At 43.3% G+C, this 25,658-nt stretch overlaps 1 pseudogene; it reads left to right on the top strand.

Moving 5' to 3' along the window:
* Window positions 1-14,295: 14,295 nt before the first annotated feature.
* LOC120764983 (MLV-related proviral Env polyprotein-like) lies at window positions 14,296-22,711 on the top strand (annotated as a pseudogene).
* The last annotated feature ends 2,947 nt before the right edge of the window (window positions 22,712-25,658 follow it).

The raw sequence follows: 25,658 nt of genomic DNA, 5'->3' as shown, positions 1-25,658 counted from the left end.
CTCAAAGCCCAGGATGAAAAATTTTCAAAAACTCTTGCAGCGCTGCAACCAGCACTGCAACAAATCAACTCTACAGAAGTGATGGTGACAACATTTGTAGGAGGTCCATGCTACAAATGTGGTAAACATGGGCATGTCAGGAAAATTTGCCCAGAACTTGAAAAAAACATGAAATCACCAGGCCTTTGTTGAAGAGGAAAACATCATGTGAGTCAATGTTATTCCAAAACTGATGTGGACGGAAGACCTCTACCTCTTCTAGGAAACTCGAACAAAAGCGCAAATTGTCAACATGTGATGACACAAGTGATGGTGATGACTCAAACCCAGATTCCACAGGGGACGCAACCATCAGGGAGAGTCAATCAGACTCCCTTAGTAGGACCATCTGCAGGATCCCCAGCGATCCAGAATTATTGCCCCCAGGAGTGCAATGTGACTTGGCAACTCCCAAAATAATATGCTTCATGTATGAGAATCATGCAGTGATACCCACAGGGGTCACTGGAGCATCATGGAAAAGGCAAGATTTTTTAATTATCGGCAAAGAAAGAAGCAATATTTTAGGGCTCATTTATCCATCAATCATTTCAGCAGATCGCAATGAAGAACTAACAGTTTTAGCTCAACCTCTACGTCCTCCATTGACCATTCCTGAAAATACTTTAATAGCCATAACCATTGCTTTGCCATCTCATGCAATGGAACAAGTTATGCCAGTGCTGGATCAGCAGAGTTCTCCTTGTAGTGAACATGTTGAAATTCATGCCACATGGGTGAAACAAATAGGTTGGGATCAACCCATCATTGTCTGCGACTTGAGTTGCGGTGAGAAGATGACCTCAATCAGATGTCTCATGCCCACACACCAGCTGTTTAATTTGTATATTGTTCTGACTGCTCCTTAAAGGGTCACAATCCCGACAATCAGCTCTTCTTTTATGAGATGCATAATACCAAAGGCACCCACAACTTTGACACTCATACAGAGTCCACAGTTGATGATCCCCTGTGTGACAGGCCAAGCAAGGAAAGAAAGTTAACAGACCTGCTGAAAACACATGTTCAAAAGAGGTTACAAACTGGCCAGGGTCTGGGTGTTGCCAGTCTAATGCAAGAAAATAGTCATCAAAAGGAAAGGGAGAACAGTACAAACCACCTCTGGACGTATGGTCGACTGGTTCTCCGAGGACGGAAGATTTATCTTTTATTACTTTGATGTCTCTAGGAAACCCAAACCACTTCTTCAAGGGCATTAATCTTTTTCTATATTTTGATCAGCTGGCTGTTCAGTGAAGGGTCTGATGTTCTTCTCTGGAACCCAGCAAGGAGCCGTATCTGTGGAAACACAAGCATAACCCCTTCCCCATGTAATAAGGGGGAATGGGCGTATGATTTTTCCACTTTCTAGGTCTTTTTCGAGGACACGTGCTTTTTTCCCTGTGTTTAATGATTTTTTTTAGAAGTAAAGTGTTTTATTATAGGGGGAACTTTGCTATCAGCATAGCAATTTAAAAAATCGAAAATATACAGTGCTTTGTGTAGCCATTCCATTGGAGCACATCCCTGCATTCCCTTTCTGTTGAGCTAAAAGGCACTTAAGCATTGAACGAGCACATTCAATAATTGCTTGTCCTGTGCGGGAGTGAGGGATGCCGGTGATATGAGAGATACCCCATAGGACAAAAAAGGAGGAAAGTCATTGAGAAGTGTAAGCAGGACCATTATCAGTTTTAATCTGTTGAGGAATCCCTTAAGTTGCAAAAGCAGCCAAAAAATGGTGGCAAACATCTTTAGCAGTTTCACCTCTTTAGCATGATGCAAATAATGCACCTGAAAAGGTGTCAATGGATGAGTGAACATATTTGAGATGACCAAATTCAGGGTAGTGGGTGACATCAGTTTGCCATATTTGGAGGCTTTGTAAGTCATGGGGGTAATTCCTGGTGAGCATGTCAAAAAATTATGATGTTGACAATCAGGGCAAGCAGCAATAATGTCCTTTGCTTGTTGGCACTTTAAAGCAAATGTGTGACAAAGAGCTGCAGCATTTTGGTGAAAAAAGGAATGGCTAAATTTGGCCTGTGCAAAATGATCAGGGAGTACCTGGACAGGTAAAGTAAGTAAATGAGCCTGTCAGTTTCCTTCTGCTATAAAGCCAGGTAACGTTGTGTGAGAGCGAACATGCATAACAAAATAAGGGTGCTGTCTGGAATCTAAAAGGAAAATGAATTGTTGTAACCACTGGAAAAGATTGGCATTAGAATCTTCTCTTAAAACAGCAGCTTCAGCTCTTTCAACAATACCTGCAACATAAGCAGAATCTATTATTAAATTAAAAGGTGTAGCCCATTTTTGGAAAGCACGAACAACTGCAGCTAATTCCACAATTTGTGAGGACCCAGAAACTACATTTACATCAGAGGCACATGTACCAGTATCATTATCCCTCCAAAGTAAAACAGATTTATGGGATCATCTGGAGCTATCGGTAAATACTGTGAGAGCTTGTAAAGGAGCTTCACTGCACTTTGGTTTTAACACGATATTAAAGTTAGTAGTTAAAAACTTGTGAGGTGGTGAATGGAGAGAAATCTGACCTGAAAAATCAGCAAGTGCAATCTGAAAAGGTCCTGACATTTGCAAAAGCCATTGCAGGTAGACAGTAGTTATAGATATACAAATTCTTTCAAAATCACAACTGGCCAACATTTATAATCTCTTTCATGCCTTAATAATGAGCTGTTCAAATATTTCATGTTTAGTAACACTTGTCTTTGTCATTTGATGGGGCAAAAAAATCCATTCAATGATAAGTAAAGGGTCAGCTATATTAGGATCCCATTGGAACAGCAAGACATGTGGTTGTTATAAAGGATTTAAAAGGATTAGTGAAAATGCAAGATCAGGCACCCATCATGAGGCTTGCCTATGGGCAATGGCATCTGCCACATTTTGCAAGGCCAACTGTGCTTCATGATTCAGATGTCTTGGGGAAGACAAATCTGACTCTCCTTTTAACAATGCAAAAAGAGGAGTTAAATCTGAATTTGTGATTCCCAGTAAGGGTCTCACCCAATTAAAGGTCCCTAGCAATTTTTGTGCTTCATGTAAGGTAGAAATTTTGTTTTGAATTTGCAGTTGCTGTGGTTGTATGGTTTGGGATCTAATATGCCAACCTAAATACTGCCATGGAGTCATTTGTTGAATCTTGTCCTGAGCTATTTGCAATCCTGCACATTTTACAGCTTCTGTGTTGAGGGCTAAAGTTTCCTTCATGTCATCTTGTTTTTCAGCTGCAATGAGAATATCATCCATACAATGATATAGTAACACATGAGGCTTTGCCTGTCATACTGGGCTAAGGGCCTGTGTGACAAACCACTGGCAAATTGTGGGACTGTTTTTCATCCCCTGTGGTAAAACTACCCGGTGGAATCTTTGCAAAGTTCTTACATATTTAAAATGGGCACTGAAAAGGCAAATTTTGGTGCATCCTCTGGATGCACAGGAATTGAGAAAAAGCAATCTTTCAAATCAATGATTGTTGAATGCCAATTTCGAGGAATCATGGTAGGCTATTCTCGGGTTTTTTTCCTGAGATTCAGGTGGTTTTAGAGTCCTTTGCCTTCTGAAAAGCCATGAGCAAGACGCGAAAAAGAGATGGAGTCTTCTGGTTCTGATTTTTCAAGGTTGCGCGCTTTGTTTATTATTTCTTATCTTACAATTCTTTCTGTGCCCAGCTAAGGTCTGTGCAGCTGCTCGGGCATCTGATGACTCCCCCCACACTGGGATGTCGCTGCCTCTTATACTAATTGTCACGTATTTTTTATTTATCATTATTTGCCAATACCTACTACCTATACTAAATAGGTCATCTCTGCTCTGACCCAATCTCCTTAAATTACTTTGTGCCACCGTCACTACAGAAAATGGAGTGAATGAAGAAGAAAGAAGAAGCATGGGACAACTCCCCAAATCCTCCATCTTGCTCCCATCCACTTCCATACTAAAGAACCCAAACCTACAATTTTTCACCCTGTGATAAGCTAAACTACTATCTTTCACACTCTTGTGGCCTGTAATTCATCTTGTAATGTAGGAAGCCTTTCCCATGGACTGGGATCAAAGCCAGTGTCTTCCTGGGCTCTGTGCCAGGGTCCCAGACCCCCCCCCGTCCAGGTCCCAGACCCCTCTGCCCATGTCTCTGACCTTCCAGGGCAACCAAAGGAATGCCCTGGACTCCGACAGGCTATTGGAGGCCTGGCTGCAGGGCTACCATATCTTCTTAGAGTGCATTTATTTTTCTGAGATCATTAAGCAAATGCCACTTACCACTTCTTTTCTTAATGACAAATACAGGAGAGTTCCACAGGCTTGTGGAGGGGACAATACATCCTGCTTGCAATTGTTCATTAACCAGGTTTTGTAGAGTCTTTCAGTTTGCAGGGGCCACTGATCCACACATACCGGTTTGTTAGTTTTCCAGGTCAGTTTCAGGGTAGTGCTCAAATGAGTGACCTCCTATGAAAAATCAGACCCAATTCTGACTCCCATCTGTAAGAGCATGTCACCGCCCCATAATACCATGTGAATTTGCAAAACAAAAGGCTTAATAGTAGCATTATGTCCTTCAGGACCTACAATGTGGATAAAATCCTTGTTTTGAAAGCTGGTACTATTCCCCCCCAATACCAGTGAGTGCTTGGGGAACTGCAGTAAGTGGCCATCTGGGGGACCACTTGGCTTGTGAAATCTGTGACAACAGCTCCTGTATCAATAATACCTGTGAATGTGACATGCTGCCCTTGCCATGACAGCTTGCATTTACAAATGGGGCACTGAACAGTTGACTGCTGAATCCAGAAAATTTGAGGTGTTCCTGTTGACCCAAAACCCTTCTCCTACCTCCATTTTTGGCATTGTAAAAAATATTAATTGAGCAATTTTAGAACTCCGGGATACAGTACATGGGGGGAAGGGAGTCCAGACCATGATTTTGATTTCTCCTTAGAAGTCTGCATCTACTACTCCTGGGAGCACAAACAATCCTGTTAAAGTGGTTGAAGAATGCCTCAAGAGCAATGCACTCTGTCCCTGCCCTAAAGGTCCATTAACACCTGTGAGGATCAGATGGAAGGAGGAATCTAATAGTTACTGTGCAGGCAGCTGGCAGATCCATGTCAGCACTGCCTCTGGTGGCTGCCTGTAAGGTGGCAGCACTCATGCTGCAGAGTTTGGCTGAGGGATTTGTGTCTGAGCACGGCGCCGTCTCGTGCTGGAATTGAGAGACATGGACCCTGCTATCCAAGCAAAGCCAAGCCATTTATTAAACTAGTTCACCAGTATTTATAGGTCTCTATGTTCTGTACAAAATTATCCACTCAGACCCTGTCACAGTTGAGATAGACACGACTTGACACGCTGCAGTTCATGCAGCAATAGCAAAACTTTGTTGTTCACCATTTGCTTTTATGTGGTTAACCTCATCTGGCTAGAATCTTGGTGCCACCCAGTTCACTGACCAATAGTTGCCTTTGTACATGCTCGTCAGGGATTGACTGGTGTCCGTTCTCTGCAGCCAAATCCCTCCACCTCTCAGTGCCCTCTGTCCCAAAGATGTTTCCTTTCTTTCACAGGTATAGGCTGATTGAGTTATGGTTAGGGTTACTTGTGCCTGTGAGGCTTTCAGGCCAGATGTTAGCCATCACAGTTCCCCCTTTTTGTCTTTCAACTTGTCCTGGTTTAGGGCAAATTTGGGAGAAAACCCCTGAATGGGATCCCTCTGGGAAGCAAACCCAAATGGCCCCTCATCCCAACCGGTCCGGGAAAAGAACTTCCTTGGAGAAAAGTGGAAAAAATGATTATTTAACAAACAAAGTGCCCACAAACATAAAGAATGAATAATATGAAACAATTAAACCTCTCGTTGCTGTGAAGTGGGATGGTAAATTCAGAAAGTCCTTGCTGTGGGTAGCTCAGCTCTCTCAGTCTCTTATCAGTTTCTCCGGTGCTGGAAAAATGCCATCCTGGGCCCCAGTGGGCCGCAGGCACGAGATCCAGGTGTTTGTCTGGGTTTTTCAGTCCAGGACAGGTTTAAACAGTCCCAAGGAAAAAAACAGTCCAGAGAGCTTCTCTACCTCAGCTAGCTAAAACTAAGAACGAAGCAGATCTCCGTGCCACTACTTGTCTGTGCCTCAGACGAACACAGTCCAGGAGCAGGAATGCAGAGTAGTGAATGCTGTTTTCAAAACAAACTCCATGCATCTTCTTTGTCTCCCTTTGCTATCAGAACTAGTCTCACAGCAGTGATTATCTCCAGGATCCTGCTTCATGAGTCTCTCTTCTTCATGAGTCTCTCTTCTTCATGCTCCTCAAGGTTGCTCCTCAAGGTTGCTCCTCAAGGTTGCTCCTCAAGGTTGCTCCTCCATGATGATCCTCCTCTTATCAGCTAACCCCCTCTTTTATCTCACTCATCCTTATTGGATATAGATGTTAGTCATCAGGGGCAAGGCTGTATTGGTTAATTAACACAGCTGTTACTTATCAGGGGTTACTTAGTCTTAAAGGTACAGAACTTAACATACAGCATAAACAGAACAGACAATTGGGGATACAAGCATCAAAAAGTCACCCCAGGACACAACTGCAAAGGCAGTCTTTTTCATCCTTTGAGGGGCCCTTCACAGACAGGACAACAAACACAGCACTATGAATGAAGCAATTATGATAACAAGAAAGTGATGAGCCCAGTTCCAATGAGGCTTTTCACCCCACTTGACAAGCCTAACCTTTCCAGCCATTGATCTAAAATCTCTCCCACAACACGTCATCAAATTTTTTACAACCATGTCCAGGAGCTAATGAAAAATGATCAGTAACAGCACAATTTCACCGGGTGGCATGCTGAAGGCTATTTACATCTATAACTGAATCACTCAAACTTAAGGAAGTTTCATTTACCTTTTTTGTTACAAACAATTCAATTCAGAAGCTATCAGAGGAAACATTTTGCTTTCTTGTTTCAGTTTGGTCTTACAGATCATATCCAAGTTTATAATTAAAAGTTAAACAACCTTCTGCTAGTAATATCTTTAAATTGTTTGACTCTTGAAGTTTGTGAAGTCATAGGTTAATTGTTCTTCCAAAGGTTCCATATTTCCATACAGCAGGGGTAAAAAGGTTGTTCTGGTTACTGTTCTATGGCGTCTGCTGTGGGGCCATCAGGGAGGCATTGTTGGTTGTGATCCAGGGCAGAGCGTAGAGCAGGATGCACACACCAAGCAGGTACCCACTGAATGCTGGCATCTGTGGAAATACAGGCGTACCCGTGCCCCCAAGTGACAAGGTCCCAAGGACCTTCCCATTTATTGGTAATGAGGTCCCTTACCAGTACCTTAGGTTTAGGAGACCAGATGTCACTAGAGGACTGTAATAATAAAAAGTGATTTAAAATGACAGGATTTGGGGAATTTTTCAGTATTGTTAGATGATTTTAAGTGTACAGGGATTTGGCCACCCTGCTCTGCAGGGTTTCACCACATGTTCCCCCTTTTTGTTTTTCAAGGATGTGCTTTAAAGTGCCATGGACACACTCAAAAGTGGATTGTCCTGTAGGGGAATGAGGAATACCATTGTGGTGCAACACACCTCAGAGTTGTAGAAATTGTTGAGTGTTCTGTGAGACATATGCAGGGCCATTATCAGTTTTTATAGTATGTGGAATGCCTAGGGTAGAGAAGGCTAATTGCCAATGTGTGATGGCATCATGGCTTTTTTCCCCAGTGTGAACTGAGGCCCATATGGCAGATGAAAAAGTATCTATTGAAACATGCACATATTTTAGATGACCAATTTCAGAAATGTGTGCAACATCTGTCTGCCAAACTTGTAAGGCTCGCAGACCACAGGGGTTGATACCCATCTGCGTTGGTGCAGCGTAGCCTTGACAATCAGCACAAGTATTAACAATATTGCATGCCTCTGTATTTGTTAGCAAAAATTGTCATTGTGGGGCTTGAACACCTTGGTGGAAAAAGGCACGTGATACTCTTGTTTGTGCCAGCACATCTGGCTGTGGTGCTGTCCAGGCAGGGCTAGCTAACCAATCAGCTCAGGCATTACTTTCCACTATAAAACCTGGCAAATTTGTATGACTCCGAATATGTAATATATAATAGGGACTAATTCTAGCTTGGATTGTATGCCACAAAGATTTTAACAGTTCAAATAGTGTGGTATTATCAATTTATTTTAGTAATGCTTGGTCCAATCTTTGTGTGATGTCTGCAACATTGGCAGAATCGGTCACAATATTTAAGGAAATGAGGAAAATGTTGGAAAGCCATGGCTACAGCACATAATTCCACTAACTGAGGTGATCCACTATCGTGACCCTCTAGTGTTTACCATCCATTGTCATCTTTCCAGGTCATGATGGCTTTTCCTGTTTTCCCAGACCCATCAGAGAAAACTAAGACCTTTCAGGTGTGTGTGATTACTTAGTGGTTTCAAAGACAACACAGTGGTCCCACTTAGCTGCAGCAGTTTGTGACTGGGTAAGTGATAGGTAATTTGCCCTGTAAAGTTTTGTAGGGCACTTTGTAGCGCTGTGCTATTTGTAAAGCACCATTCTAAGTATTTTTGTTGTACAGATATAATAATTTTTGAGGGATCTTTAGCATTCAGATGCAAGCACCTTTGATGGCATTTATTAATCAATTGTGCAATCAATTAAAAAATAGTAGGTGCTGTCTTTTTAGGTTGACGGGGCAAAAAGATCCATTCTAAAATGTGTAGTGGGTCAGACCACTGAGTGCCCCATTAACCAATGATACCTGTAGGGTGTAAATCAACAATAACAACAAACACTGTAATACAATCTTCAGGACATATCTGATAAACTTGTCTGTTCATTAAGGCCCACTCTACTCTTTCAAGTGCGGTTTTCGCTTCTGGAGTTAACTTCCTTGGAGAGGTTAATTCAGGGTCACCTTTGAGAATATTAAACAAGGGTGATAATTGTGGGGTGGTTAACCCTAAATAAGGTTTTACCCAGTTGATGATACCCAAATGTTTTTGTGCATCATTTAAGGTTTGAACTTTGCTTGAAAATTGAATTGTTTGCAGTTGAATTGTTTGCTCTAATATTTTAACTGCCTGGTACTTCCATGGGGGTTGCTGCTGCACCTTTTCTGATGCAATTTGCAACCCAAACTCTTGCAGTGCTCATATCAAACTCAGCCGAATCTCACAAGGCCTTCTTTGGTTGGGGTTGCTATCAATATATAATGATAACAGTATGCTCCAGGAAATTGTTCTCTCACTATTGAGAGTGCCCATGCAACATGCCATTGACAAATTGTTGGGCTATGTTTCATACCCTGTGGCAGCACTTTCCATTGATAGCATTTGACTGGTGCTGCATGATTGATGGAGGGCACTGTAAATGCAGACTTTGGGGTGTCACCAGGATGTAAGGTAGCAGGTATCATTTGGGGATGGCATTCCAGGCTGTAAAGCACCCATACTTTCCATAGCTGCATTAGTTTTCCTTAAGTCATGGAGTAATCTCCATTTACCTGATTTCTTTTTAATTACAACCACAGGGGTGTTTTATGAACTTGTTGATGGCTCAATATGTCCTCGATTTAATTGTTCCTGGAATAGGAATTTAGGAGCATTTAGTTTTTCTTTCAAGGGGCTACTGAGGAACCCACACTTGCTGTTCAATTAGCCACTTCAAGGCTAATGAAGGATGCTTTACACCCTTCAGCACAGTGGCCCCTGTTAACAATCCATTCTCACCTGAACTCCCCTGCTGTAATTCTTTATCAAGACCCAGATGACCGCCGATAGCAAAAGGAAAGAGCCTGCTCTCTCACCGGGGGGATATCACGGCTTTATTCTGGAGTCCTGCTCCTGCCGGCTGGAGCTCTTTCCCCGTGGCTCACCGGTGCCAGAGAGATCCAGGCTCCGCCCGTCCTGGGGCTTTTTCCCTGGGGGGGACAGGCCCAGAGGCAGGGACAAGCCACTGCCCAATCAGGGACAAGGTGGGAGTGGAACAGAGTTGGGTTACATTCCAGTGTGGGAGATGGGCACAGCCGATCAGGGACAAACCATGTGATACAGTTAAAGGGGAACAGGGAAAAAACATTACAAATCCAATATAAAAATGAAACACAATATAAACCAAATCAACACACTGTAAGATCTCCCCATGCTGACAAGACATCCCTTCCTCACAAGTTGAGTGGCACAGCAATAACATAGGGATGTATTGCGGCCATCTGTCCTTCTGTATTCTTAACTAACACAGGTTTACGACTTAAGTAACTTTGTGTGGTACCCCCGAGGCCAACAACAGATCCCACAGCTGTGGTAGGCCATGATTGAGGCCATGTGATAGCAGATATGATGGTAACATGCCCTCCAGTATCTATCATCCCACTAACCTTGATGCGGGATGAATTTGTCCGAGGGTTTATAAGCATACAACCAGGTTTGGTCTTCTGTCGGAAGCGACCTGAGTCCAGTACACTTGAGGTTCTCCCGTCGATCCAAAGCCTCAGTCTCCTCTTAGCTTTGGATCTGTTTTAGGAACACAAGACCTAAAAGGTACAAGTTGGTGTACTGGTTTTACGTTCACTAAATTTTGGTCTTAGTACTCACTCTTTTTCTGCGGGAGAGAGACTAGGAGAAAAACAAAACAGGCTCAGCCTTAAAAATGAACAAATAGTTTTATTAACACACACTAAAAGAATGGAAAAAAGAAAGTTGGGAAAAAACGAAAACAGAATGAAACTTAAAAAACACTTTTCCCTCCCCTTACAAAATGTTCACTTTCTTACAAAACAATATAAAGAGACAAAACTTGTAATTTTCAGTCAGTTTTACTATCTGACAATAGTCTTTTATCAATTCTTTAGGGGAAGAGTCGCTCTTAGAGTCATGGATCTCACTGACAATTTAGAACAGTCCTCTTGTGGGTTTTTTAACTGTCACAAAAACAACCGCCCAGAGAAACTTGCCTTTGTGACCCCTCCCATTAGCAGCTTCCTAAGCTGCTTATGGGTCATGGGTCTTAGACTTTTGCATACTGGGGTGTCACCTTTTAAAGATGAATAACTCCAAAGCAAAGGATTCTTCATCTCAAGGTACAGAGATATCTTCTCACTTCTTCACTGGTGCAGGGGGCTTCTCATCTTTATCTCTGTTCAAGCATCTTATAGGATATTACTTAGTTCATCACAAACACCTTTGCTTAAATCTACACACAAATGAAAACAATCATCTCCCTAAATGCATATCTTTCCCATGATTTAAAGGAATGACCTAAATATAGAGTTCATTTCCATGGCTCAAGTAAGAATAGAACAACTAACTCTTCAACCCTCTGTTCCAATAGTCTTTTCACTCTTGCTTTACTGACTTCATCTTGTTCTTTATGTTCACTCTGTCTTCCCTTACTCTCGCAGAGAAGGGCTAAGTTCTGGAAGCTTCATGTTGCCAGGAAAGAGTTAAATCTGCTCGGAGTCTTTCTCTCTCTCTCTGTAGCTCCTGGTGTTAGATGTTCAAGGCCAAGCTGATGAGGGAGGAAGAACTCACAGAAACATCAGAGATTGGAGCACTCAGGCAGTCCAGAATCACAAAAAATCCCCAGGCAGGATCATAAATGCCTTCTCAGCCCACCCGTTGGTGTAAATCGGGGTGGCTTCGGCCCAAATGGTGCCCATAGCTCTTATCAGGGGCCTAGCAGAGACTTCTCCCTGCTCCAGAGAAGTCTGAAGAAAGTAGCTGTTGCAAAAGAGCAACCTCTCTTTCCCCCCCTTCACCCGGGAGCCGATGGAATCCGGCCAGGCCTCAGGCCAGCTCCCCCCCGCCAAAAAGGGGGAAAGCAGCAAGCCCAGCTCAATGTTACCTGTCTCTCTCTAGCCAAAGGAAGAAGAAAAAAGACCCACCTACAGGAAATCAAGGGGTTTTATATGGTACTTCCCAAAGTCACAGCTAACAATTTCAGTAGTCAGAATAGATGCCAATATTCCAACTAACTCTTTGATAGGCCTCTGTCTCTTCCAAAGCAATCCCCAGGTCTTGACCTGGAGAATTATTCTACATTCTTCTATAACTAAAAAATCAAACTATACTAACCCATGACAGCCGTGTAGCTAGTTGTCCATTTGGCCCCTTAATTTGCACAACACTTTTTGATTGTTTTTCCCATTTCATTCCCCCTATACCTTTGACGTGCCCGGCCACATTTTGCAGTTCCCAATGTGAGGCCCACATCCTTTCCGGTACAATCGTTATATCCGTGCATGTGTCCAAAACCCCTTTGAGGTTTATTACTTCCCCACCGTGACAGACTTCACACTGTATTATGAGTTTGTCCCTTCAAATAACTCGTGTGGGGCAAACATCAAGGTGTTTGATCTTTGTGCTGTATTTTTCAGGGTCAGGTGCTGGAATTGCCTGAGCTATTATCTGCCCCTTAGGCAGAAACAAAGTTGGGCGGACACAGCACAGCCAGAGAACTAGTTGTTTAGGGTTCGATGAGACGAGACCCGGAAGGATCTCGATTTCTCTCGGTGTGTACTTGGTGTCCCCAAGGATGACATACTTACTGCCAACATGTTGCCAGGAGCCTAGCACTTGTAGATACAATGAACTTAAATGCCAGCCTGTGTCAGGTGCAAGGATTCTGTCAGTTGTAACTTAAAAGGCTTTTGGAGACATTCTGTGGTTAGACAGGGTCTGCTCACATCATGATCTGAAAGGGTCGTATCTGGTGACTTTTGCTGAAAGGTAGAACTGGTTATAATAGGATTATTTCATTTAACATCCGCATTTTTTTAGTTTTTTCTCCCCCCTCCTCGGATTTGCCCTATTTATGTCGACACGCTGGGCAAGTAAGCACTGACATTTTAGTTTTTTGAAAAATTCCCTTTGAACTCTTGAGACCCCCTGCCCCCATTGTCCAGAAAGTCTAGAAATTGCTTCTTTAAAGGGCATTGAGATGCCCAATGTCCAGCCTGATCGCACAGGAGACACGTCGTTCTTCTTTTGGGCAGTGGCTGTGGCACAGGCGCAGGAGGCATGGCGTGTGCTACGGCAGCTCTTTGCGGTGGTCTGAATGCATCTCTGGAACTGTGATTAAGGTGTGCTGTCATGAAGGGGACTTTCTGGGTACAGACGTGAAGCATGTCATCTAAGGTTGGCACTGGTTCCAAGGGCAGGCTGAGGATGGCTGCCTTGCACTGTTCGTTTGCATTGGTCAGTGCCATCACCTCCAGGACTTGTTCTTGGGTTCCTTCATTTTTAACCTGTAACTCGATAGCTCTGGTTAATCACTCTACAAATTTTATGAAAGGTTCTGTTTGAAGCTGCTTTATTTTACTGTAAGGTTGGAAAGACCCATTGGACTGGGTTGCTAATTGAATTGGCAGATTCTTATTATCAACAGCCGTTTCAGGATTTTGCCAAAGCTCTGGGAGTAAATCTCTTAATCTTTTTTTCCATTTGGAGTCCCAAAGCCTAAACTGTGTGGAGGAAAGGAGGGCAGAAAAAAGCTGCTGGAGGTCAAAGGGAACAATAGGATTCCCTGCTAAATTTGCTTTTAAAAGGCTGCGAAAGTATTCACTTTTGCGTCCAAATTTGGCTTGAGCTTTGCATAACTCCTGAATCACTTCCTGGGGGAAGGGGTCCCAATTACTGTGGACAGCACCCCCCCTTTTTGATCGTCAGCATGTGACAGGGGTGGCAGAAAAGCCGGGATTGCTTCCTGCTTCCGGGTTCCCGGCTCGCCCCCCCCCAGGGTGTGGGAACTGGGACTGTGGGCAGGGAAACCGTGGGAACCAGGGGCAGGGAGGGGCTGGAGGCTTGACTTACACGGGGTGGAGTTGGAGGGTGGAGGTTTGAGGGTAGGGGGCGGAGTCAGAGGAGAGGGCAGTGCCAGGGGCAGCACCGAATGGAAGGGGGTTCTGGGGAAAGGAAGGGATTGCGAAAGGGTTTATGGGAAGGAGGGACAAACAAAGAGAGAGGCTCCTCGTGACTCGAGAACACATGGCTTCGGCCATTTTGGGGAACAAAGGAGTCCCCTCCATCTTGTGACCCCCCTTCCGAATTAAGACTAGCTTGCGATTCACTAAGATGGGGGCTTTGTGCACTCGAGCTGCCTGCAAAAGTAAACCTAACCCGGGGTTTACCAACTGGGGAAGAAGGGAGTTTTGGGAAAGTTTAGGGGTTTCTCGAGGAATATCTGATTTTGGGGAAGGGATTTTGGGGTTGTAACGAGTTAATGCTTTGTTCATTGAACTTGCAAACACAGGATGACTCATGATTTTTAAGAGAGCCTTTAAACTTGCAAACACAGGATGACTCGTCATTTTAAGAGAGCCTTTAAACTTGCAAACACAGGATGACTCGTCATTTTGAGAGAACCTTTAAACTTGCAAACACAGCATGACTCATGATTTTTTGGACACATATGCTATTGCTTAGCAAGGCTTTTTTAGCTCCAGGAAGGAGAACTGTTGCTGTTTTCGGAAGATAAAAGACGGTCTCCTAGCAACAAGATAACATCGATATGATAACAGAAGAAAAGAAATGCATAAAACGGAACTGGAAGACCGTAACGGCGCGGCAGTCGGCGGAGTGCAGACTCTCCCTGTCGCCCAGCGCTGCATTTGCTTATGCCCCGCTTGCTGTAATTAATAAAATTTTAATTGGGACTAAATCTTGAGTCGTGCAATTTATAACAATTTGGTGCCGTGACTCGGATGAGAATGTTCCGGTAGAATAGGAATACTGGGGAGGCGCCCCACCTCCAGGTGGCCCCAGGATCTCTGTAACCTACCCCGCTCTCACCGACGAACCTAAAACTCGGGACATAAGCAAAGGAGACCGGTCGACCCTATAAACTTTGTGCACAAAGGTCCGGACGAAGACGCAGGACGCGTAAGTATTGCGTGGAATTACACGTGGGGAGCCGTTCGGTCGGGGTTGGGTATCCTGGAGTGTGCTGAGTGTGCTGAGTGAGAGGGGAGCCGGCAGCCGGACAACCCAAGTGAGTGTGGACCCTCAGTAGTGCGGTTCCCATTGCCCGCGAGGGCGTGGGCCACGAACAAGGGGAAGCGATTGGTTGCACACGTGTGATAGAAGGCACTCCAGAAGATGGGACAGGGGAAGAGCAAGCCCCCTCCACCCATGAAACTCCCACCTGTGCCTAAAGACAGTCCGTTAGGATTCATGCTAGCTGAATGGAAGCAGTATCCTGGGACTAGAGATAAGGATAAGGCCAAAATGATACACTATTGTGTAGAAGTATGGGGTGGGAAAGAAATATCTGGAAATGTTTTTTGGCCTGTATTTGGATCATCAGAAGATTGGGTTAGGCAGAAACTCAACTTATGGGTAAACACTAAGACCCCCTTTAGTCAGGAGGAGAGTGACTATGCAAGTATATGGGTTGAGACCCCAGGTGTGTTCCTATTCAACCTAAAAGAAAAACCTGACTCTCGTGAAGATAAGAAAAGAGGGAAACGAGAGGAAGAAGTTCCCTTAGTTCCACCACCGTATGTACCACCACAAGCCCCTCCACTCCCGGATAATGAAAATGCACAGGAACAGGCTGAGGCTCCACCTAGAGGTCCGATGACTAGACAAAGGGCGAGGCAGCAGAATTTATACCCTTTAAGGGAAATGCCCATGGGGGGACCTCAGGCTGGGATAGGGTTTATCTCTGTCCCACTAAGCTCAGGGGATGTACGGGACTTCAAAAAGGAAATGGGGAACTTGTTAGAAGATCCACTAGGAGTATCAGAAAGGGTGGACCAATTCCTAGGTCCCAACATTTATACTTGGGACGAATTACAATCCATATTGGGCATCCTTTTCACATCTGAAGAGAAAAACATGATTAGACGTGCAGGAATGCGCATTTGGGATGCCCAGCATGCACAAGAGCCACAAGCAGACCTTAAATGGCCATTACAAAATCCCAACTGGAATCATCAGAACCCAGAACACCGGGGACACATGCAGGATTTAAGAACAATAATCATCCAGGGCATCCGTGAGGCAGTTCCAAGAGGGCAGAATATTAACAAAGCATTTAACGAAAGGCAAAAGAAGGAAGAAACCCCAACTGAGTGGCTAGAAAGATTAAGGAAGAATTTGCAATTATATTCGGGGATAGACCCTGAAGCCCCAGTGGGGCAAGCCCTGCTCAAAACACAGTTTGTTGCAAAATCATGGGAGGATATTAGGAAGAAATTAGAAAAGTTGGACAACTGGCAGGAGAGGGGATTGGACGAGTTATTGAGGGAAGCTCAGAAGGTATATGTGCGGAGAGAGGAAGAAAGCTACAAAAGACAAGTAAGAATGATGGTCACTGCAGTACGGGAAAGCAGAAGACAAGAAACACCCCGAAGGGACAGGTTAGACAGGCCTTCTCATCAGAAGTGGGAAGAAGTGTCGCCAAAGAATAGAGAGACACGAGCTTGTTTTTATTGTGGAGGAAAAGGACATCTAAGAAAGGATTGCAGAAAGAGAATGAAGGATGAGAGAATGTTTAAGGAAGACTAGGGAAGTCAGGGGCTCTATTTGCTGGGGACCAGGACACACCAGGAGCCCTTGATAAAAATAAAAATAGGTCCCCAGCGCCAGGAATTTGAGTTCCTGGTAGACACAGGGGCTGAAAGATCAACCATTCAAAAACTGCCCCTTGGGTGCACCTTTGCCCGAGAAACTGCCCTGGTAGTTGGGGCAAAGGGGGAGCCTTTTGAAGTAAAATCAGTAAAGGATGTAGTAATTGAAACAGACAAAAAGATTAAATTGGGTAACTTCTTAATAGTGCCAGAGGCAGAATATAATCTATTAGGAAGAGACTTAATAATAGAATTGGGGATTAATTTAGAAGTAGTAGATAAGGAGTTAAAGATTAAGCTATGCCCCCTTAGAGTGGAGGACGAGCAGAGAATAAACCCTGAAGTATGGTATACACCTGAAAGTGTGGGACAAATGGATATACCACCTTTTACAGTTACCCTTAAAAATCCAGATATCCCTGTTAGAATAAGGCAATACCCCATATCCTTAGAAGGACGAATGGGACTTAAACCTGAAATTGATAGACTGGTTAGCAAAGGACTACTGGAATCTTGCATGTCACCGTTCAACACACCAATACTCCCCGTCAAGAAGCCAGATGGAACTTACAGGCTAGTCCATGACTTAAGGGAAATTAACAAAAGGACTGTAGCTCGCTTCCCAGTAGTAGCTAATCCATATACCTTATTAAGTAACTTGGGGCCTAATAATTGTTGGTATAGTGTAATAGACTTAAAAGATGCCTTCTGGGCCTGCCCCCTTGCAGAAAGTAGCCGGGATTATTTTGCCTTTGAATAGGAAGATCCAGAGACCCATAGGAGACAGCAATTGAGGTGGACCGTGTTACCCCAAGGGTTTACGGAATCCCCTAACTTATTTGGACAAGCACTAGAACAAATCCTCCAAGACTACAAGACCAGGCCAGGAGTAACTTTGGTACAGTATGTAGATGATTTACTACTAGCAGGGGAAAGAGAGGACGACGTTCGAAAAGAGAGCATAAAGCTACTAAACTTTTTGGGACTTAAAGGCTTAAAGGTATCAAAGGCCAAGTTGCAATTTGTGGAAGAAGAAGTTAAATATTTAAGCCACTACCTTAGTAAGGGTGAAAAAAGAATTGACCCCGAGAGAGTGAAAGGTATATTAGCCTTGCCACCCCCAAAGAACAAGAGGCAAATTAGGCAGCTTTTGGGACTAGTAGGATATTGCAGACAATGGGTTGAAAACTATAGTAGCAAGGTTAAATTCTTATATCAAAAACTCAGTCAAGAGGATTTAATGAAATGGACCCGGGAAGATGAGGAAAGCTTAAAAAGAATACAACAGGACTTAATCCAAGCCCCCGTACTTAGTCTACCTGACTTAAAAAGACCCTTTTATTTATTCATAAACACAGATAATGGAACAGCCTACGGGGTATTGACTCAGGATTGGGCAGGGAAGAAGAAACCTGTGGGGTACCTATCCAAACTGTTAGATCCAGTTAGTAAAGGATAGCCTACTTGCTTACAAGCAGTTGTAGCCTGTGCGCTCCTGACGGAAGAGGCACACAAAATAACATTTAACAGCGAATTAAAGGCGTTATCTCCTCATAATATTAGGGGAATTTTACAACAAAAGGCAGATAAGTGGATTACAGACTCCAGACTTTTAAAATATGAAGGCATCCTCCTAGACTCCCCTAAACTGACCCTAGAAGTGACGAGTTTGCAAAATCCGGCCCAGTTTTTATATGGGGAGCCAGATGAAAAGGAATTAGCTCATAACTGCATGACAACTATTGAAGAGCAAACTAAAATAAGACCAGACTTAGAGGAGGAAGAATTAGAAACAGGGGAAAGGCTATTTGTAGATGGATCATCACGGGTTACAGAAGGAAAAAGAGTGTCAGGCTATGCAATTATAGGGAGACCAGAACTAGAGGTTATAGAATCAGGCCCCCTGAATAAAACTTGGTCTGCACAAGCCTGTGAATTGTATGCTGTATTAAGAGCATTAGAAAGATTAAAAGATAAAGAAGGGACAATTTATACAGATTCTAAATATGCATTTGGGGTAGTGCACACCTTTGGGAAAATATGGGAAGAAAGGGGATTAATGAACTCTCAAGGAAAGGATTTAATACATCAGGAATTAATCAAAAGAGTATTAATAGCATTGAGGAAACCTAAGAAAATTGCGGTAGTACATTTGAGAGGACATCAGAGAGGAATAGATTTTAGAAGTAGAGGAAACAATGCAGCAGATCAGGAGGCCAAGAAAGCTGCTCTAATGATAATACGACAAAAAGAAAAAGGGGGGCCCGTGACAGAGTCATTAGATGAGGAGAAAGCAGAATACAGATTTACTAAAACAGAAGAGCAGAAGTTATCTCAAATGGGAATATGTAAAGACCAGGATGGAAAATGGAAACTCTCTGATAGACGAGAAGTATTGCCAAAAGCAATAGCGCTGGAAATTTTGCATAGAATACATGAGAAAACTCACTGGGGAACCCAAGCTATAGTAGATCAATTTGGAATTAAATATATGTGTATTGGAATTCATAACCTGGCCAAACAAATAGTAGCGGGATGCACAACATGTTTGCAAGTGAACAAGGCCAGCTTTAGAAAACAACCTCTGGGAGGACGACCATTAGCCCAAAGGCCGTTTGCAAACATACAAGTAGATTTTACAGAATTACCCAAAGTCGGGAGAGTGAAGTATTTATTAGTTATAATAGATCACTTAACTCATTATGTAGAGGCATTTCCCACCACCAGAGCTACCACGCAAGCTGTAGTAAAAGTGCTGCTAGAAAATATAATCCCCAGGTATGGGGCACCTGAAACAATAGACTCCGACAGAGGCCCCCATTTTGTGTCCAAAATCCTTAATGAAACAATGGAGTCCCTGGGAATTAAATGGGAACACCATACTCCATGGCACCCTCAGAGTTCAGGACGGGTGGAAAGGATGAATGGGGAAATTAAAAAACAGTTAACTAAATTAATGATTGAAACCAAACTATCATGGACAAAATGTTTACCGCTTGCGTTGCTGAATATAAGAACCCAGCCAAGAACAGACATAGGTCTATCTCCTTTCGAAATGTTGTACGGGATGCCTTATCATGTAGAGAAGCCTTTAACCCATCCCAGTGTAAGAGACCAAGACATCAATCAATACATCACTGCCTTAATGACATACCGAGAAGAAATGTGGAAGAAGGGTCTTATAGTACAACGACCCCCATTAGACATTGCACTGCATCAAATAAAACCAGGGGACTGGGTATTAATCAAAACATGGAAAGACACTACCCTAGCGCCCCGATGGGAAGGACCTTACCTTGTATTACTCACAACAGAAACAGCAATAAGAACAGCTGAGAAGGGATGGACTCACGCTAGCAGGATCAAGGGCCCTGTTAGAGAACCAACTACCGAGTGGAAAGTTGTCAGCTCACCAGGAAGCCTGAAATTAAGACTGAAGAGATAAGTAAAAGACTGAATGAACGGATTTACAATTGAATATTTACCCAATCCATATTTAGTAATGATGATGTTAGAATAAGATAAAGCGAACTGTAACTGTTACCCATTTGTATGTTATAACTGTAAAGTGTGTGGAGAAGGGTAGTGGACTCACTGCTATAGGGGAAGACCCCTAAAGGGGTTTGTACCCCTTGCTAGAAATTACAAAGAAATATTACTGATTGGCTACTAAACCTAAAAGTATCTCTTGGAGAATTAACTGTAGAATCCAGCGAATGGTGGGAGATATTTGCCAAAGGAGCAAATCCAGACTCATATTATCTAAACATGCCCAGTCCATTCATGGCAGAAATAGCTGAAGGGCGTTGCCAAAAGGAGCTACAGGAGCTCAGGTGCAACTCTCCACAAGTTAAAAAAGCGAACTGGTATTCTCATGTTGTCCAAAGTCGTAAAGCAGGGCAATCCCTCCTGAAGAATTCCCCTGCTGCCGAGAAGATGATACCCCTCGTGGCTCGATGCACCCGAGTCGACGAGCGAGGCAGAGGGAGAAAAACTGGTGGAGGAAAGAGCCTCGCTTATGGGACAACAAGGCAATGTTCGCTGAACTGCCAAAAGAATGGGACTGATAGTATTACTGAGTTCTGGCATTGTTACCACCAGAGAGAGCTTTCAGAAAAGAAAGAATACAAAATAGCCAGTGAGACCAAGCACCCGAATCTGCACACCATAATATGGATGCTATCATTATTAGTATGTTGTACTACCGCAGAGCACGATAACCCCCATCAACCCTTTAAGTGGTCCTTGATCCGATGGGAAGACCATAAAGTATTGTCCTCCATGATTACCCCAGGGAATCCCTCTTTTCAGTGTGAATTGAAAGATCTTTTTCCAGTTTGGCCACCTGTATTCCTTGGGGCCTTTTATTTTTGTCCTGCCTCAAATCCGGGAAAACCATATTGTAACTATCCTGGGCATTATTATTGTGCATACTGGGGATGCGAAACAGTATCCTATGGATTCCCCCCCGGAGGAGGAAAAGATCAATTCATATCCGTAAAATGGTATCCCTATGGATGTAAAGAACCCCAAATATGGCGAGATGGAGGGCTAGGACGGCGGGGGAATTGTAAGGGAATTTGGATAAATGTTACTAAAGGTGAAGATCAAGCTTGGGTAACAGGAAAACTGTGGGGAGCACGATTATGGGAACCTGGTACAGACAGAGGGGGACACTTCTTTATCAAAAAGGAACCAGCACCACAAGACTCAGAACTTATTGGGCCAAATTCTGTGCTGCAGAAAGAACCGGAATTAGAACAACAATATAAGGGCCAAAGAGACGAGATAAAGAATAGTAACGTAGCCCCGACTGTCAAAGGAGTTGTAAAAACAGGACTAGAGTATAGTGCATTGTGGAAAATAATGCAAGCTAGTTACCAATTATTAAATATAACACATCCGAATTTGACCCAAGAATGCTGGCTGTGTTATAGCATTAGGCCTCCCTTTTATGAAGGTATAGGTAGTACACAAAAAGTACGACGTATCAATGGAACCAATCCAGCACAATGCCTTTAGAAACAGAATAAAACCGAAACACAAGGGGTAACCTTATCCCAAGTAACGGGTAAAGGGAGGTGTATAGGAAAAATACCACCAGAAAAGGAATACTTATGTGGAGTAATTATGACACAAAGAGAAGAGAATAAACCTGCAGGATGGCTCCTCCCTGCAGCGAATACAAAGTGAGTATGCAACAATATAGGCGTTACCCCCTGTTTATCATTAAAGGTTTTTAATTATGCTCGAGATTACTGTATCCAAGTAACCATTGTCCCCAGAATAATTTACCACTCAACTGATTATATTTACCAGCAACATACTACTGCAGAGCATCATCTAGTAAAAAGGGAACCCTTTACGGCCCTGACCATTGCAACCCTGCTGACTATAGGAGGAATAGGAGCAGGGACAGGAGTAGCCTCCTTGATAAATCAGCAGAAAGAAATGAAGACATTGCGAATGTCAGTAGATGAGGATTTAGGAAGAATTGAGCAAGCCATCGATGGGTTAGTAAAGTCAGTAAGATCTTTATCTGAAGTAGTGTTACAAAATCGCAGGGGTCTAGATCTTTTGTTCTTGCAACAAGGTGGCCTGTGTGTAGCCCTAAAAGAAGAATGTTGTGCATATGCTGACCACACGGGAGTAGTAATAGATACCATGACAGAATTAAGAAACCGACTAGAGCAAAGGAAGCGAGAAAGAGAGGCAAACCAAAACTGGTATGAATCTTGGTTTGATTATTCCCCTTGGCTGACTACCCTGCTATCCACGATTGCGGGACCACTGATTTTATTGATACTTGGATTAACCTTTGGACCATGTATTTTTAATAAATTGATAACAATTGTGAAGGGACGCTTAGAAACAGCACATTTAATGCTTATTAGAGCAAAATATGAATCGCTACCTAAAGACTCAGAAGATGAGAAATTAGAATGGGCCCGACAGGAATTAGAAAGATTCAATGAACAAATTTAGGCTGAAAAGAAAAAGGGGGGATTGTAACGAGTTAATGCTTTGTTCATTGAACTTGCAAACACAGGATGACTCATGATTTTTTGGACACATATGCTATTGCTTAGCAAGGCTTTTTTAGCTCCAGGAAGGAGAACTGTTGCTGTTTTCGGAAGATAAAAGACGGTCTCCTAGCAACAAGATAACATCGATATGATAACAGAAGAAAAGAAATGCATAAAACGGAACTGGAAGACCGTAACGGCGCGGCAGTCGGCGGAGTGCAGACTCTCCCTGTCGCCCAGCGCTGCATTTGCTTATGCCCCGCTTGCTGTAATTAATAAAATTTTAATTGGGACTAAATCTTGAGTCGTGCAATTTATAACAGGGTCAGGATAGGGAGAAACTGAGGAAACTGAGGAAAATCCACAAGGAACTGGCTTTTTTTTCTTTTCATTTTGTTTTTGCATCGCAAATAGAATCTGCAAGCTCCAAAGGGCAAAATTTGCTTTTTCTTTATCATTAGGGGAGCTTGATTGAGACAATTTTTTTAAAACAGTTTCCCAAAATTCTGGGGAGCTTATTTGCTCAGATGATACATCGGGAAATTGAGCAAATAACTACCGAAGGAAATTTTTTAATTGCTTCTTGGAAAAATGGGTTTTCCCATCCTCTGAGATACTTAAAATTTGATAATAGGCTCTTTGTTGAGACATAGACAGCCTAGCACCCATTTTTGGCTCAGATTTTAAGTTTCTATGTCCCCTTTTTAACTGTGACTGAGGAACCGAAAGGAAAAAACCTCACTAGAGAGAGAAAAAAAAAAAAAAGCCAAAAAGGAGAAACAGTTTCCTTTTCTACCCACCCCCAGGCTGCCGAAAGAAAGCACTTCGAAGGTTTTTTACTCTGAGAGCAAAAACCTTCCGCGAAAGGAGAAACTCTTTTCTCTGAGGTTTAATGCTCCTTAAAAAGATTTTCCCTTAAAAAAACGAAAGTGGTACTCACCGAAAATCCAGTGTTCCTTTCCCTTCTTTCCCAATCACTCCTTTAGCCTGAGATTGACCCATTTTGGTGCAAAAAGAGCTTCCAGTCTCAGTTCCCAGGGTTAGTTTTCCACTAACATGTGGTCACTTTTTCTGGGAGCAGCCTGTCATTCAGGGGGCTTCTTTGCAGCACTCTGATGGGTTTTTTGAGTCCAAAGGAGAAAACTGCAGCCCTGGCCTGTAGAATCCTGTGTTTCAGAGACTCCACAGCAAACGCCAAGCCTGATGGGTCTGTCTCTGTGTGGGATTCCTCAGCCACGTGCTCCCTAAGTGGTTCTTCCAGCTTTTTGGGAACTTTTTGTGGCTTCGATCCGCATGTAAGGTGCCGGTTGTGGAAACTCTCCACGAGACTAGACGACCGCCGATGGCAAAAGAAAGAACCTGCTCTTTGTCCAGGTGGAAAATATTGCTTTATTCTCCAGTCCTGCCCTGCCTTGGCTGGAGATCTTCCCCAATCGCTTTCCGGTGCCAGAGAGAGCCCGGCCCCGCCCAAGCGGGGGCTTTTTCCCCAGGGGGCAGGGCGAGAGGCAGGGACAAAACACCACCCAATCAGGGAGAAGCAACAGTGGAAGAGTTAGGTTACAGATGAGTAAGGACAACCCACATGATATAGATTACAGATCCAATAAAACATAACACAATTAATGCATTACAACAGTGATGTTCCAGGAGCCCGAGAAGAGAGAGCGAACAGGAAGAGACAGAGGTTTATCTAGTTTTGGGCCAAGGAAAGATATTGTCCCTGAGCCAATAGGGTCAGGAGTAGGTATGATAGGGAAGAAGGGTTAAACTACATGACACAGGCTTCAGGGGGACTCTGAGGGGAAAAACCATTCCTCAGAGGAACACAACACCACGGTTCTTCAGGTATCTCCCATTCAACAGGCACTAATAATTCCCATCCACAAAAAAAAGTTATTATTTCAGGTTCTTCGAGTTCTACCTGGAAAGGACATTGATTTGGCCCTTGACACCTGCTGCAACGAGGGCATCGATTGTGTGAACTACAATACCAATTCTTCCCACAATCTAAACATTTACATTTAACCTAGCTAGCATGTCTAGTATTTGGGTGGATCAAGCAGGGTATTTGGTATGGCACTGATGGAAGTTGCAACTCCTCTTCCTCTTTGCATAAATCACAGGCTAAGGCGTGAATACAAGAGTTCTCTGTCTGAAACAGTCCTGATCCTCCTGTTTGGAGTGGAAGTATTCCTCCCCAAGGAGGGTATCGGAGGCGTCTCAAAGCTTGTCCAGGCGGTACTTGAAACCACTGATATAAGCTTGGCCTTATCTCCCAATTAGGTGTGATCCTGTGTATGTTTCTTGGATCATTTGGGTCTTCCCAGTTCACTACCCCCTAGTCCTTGTTTAAGAGTCAGTTTTGTATCACCCGGTTCAGATGTAATCGTCCACTCCTTAGGTTCTTCCACAGGTCCTTTGATTCTGCTGTTGTGGATCCACGCTCGTTCCTTGGTCCAGATCGCAGCCTCGGTCGTCAGCAATACCTGAAAAGGACTTTCCCATTGAGGAGTTAAAGATTGTTCTTTCCAGGCTTTTACTAGCACCCATTCCCCTGGATGAATATTATGGATTTTAAAGTCTAAGGGTGTGATTTGAGGGATTATTCCTTTTAACCGTAAGTTTTCAAGAGTTTTTTGCAATGGTGTTGACATATCTTTTAACACTCATTTCCCCTACCTCATAGGGAGCATTTTCATGTTGGGTGATCAAAAAAGGTAATCCAAACATCATTTCATAGGGTGACGCTCCCAGGTCTGACTTGGTGTCTTGGTTTGAAAAGACAGGTGTCTGCTAAGGAGAGGCAGGCCTCTCTAGGAAATGAGGAAATTCAAATCCTTCCCTCCGTGTTATTATAATTTGGAAGATTAAAAAAACTTTTCAGTCAGAGCTATGGGGAAAAGGAATAACAGTCCTTTACTAGGAAATATAACAGGACAGACAAAAAAACAACAGCAATTATAATAATAGTAGAACAGAACCAAGA

Source organism: Hirundo rustica, chromosome W, assembly GCF_015227805.2.
Source record: "Hirundo rustica isolate bHirRus1 chromosome W, bHirRus1.pri.v3, whole genome shotgun sequence".
NCBI classification, from domain to species: domain Eukaryota; kingdom Metazoa; phylum Chordata; class Aves; order Passeriformes; family Hirundinidae; genus Hirundo; species Hirundo rustica.
Note: the sequence above shows the minus strand (reverse complement) of the source record. Positions and strands in the feature narration are given on the sequence as shown.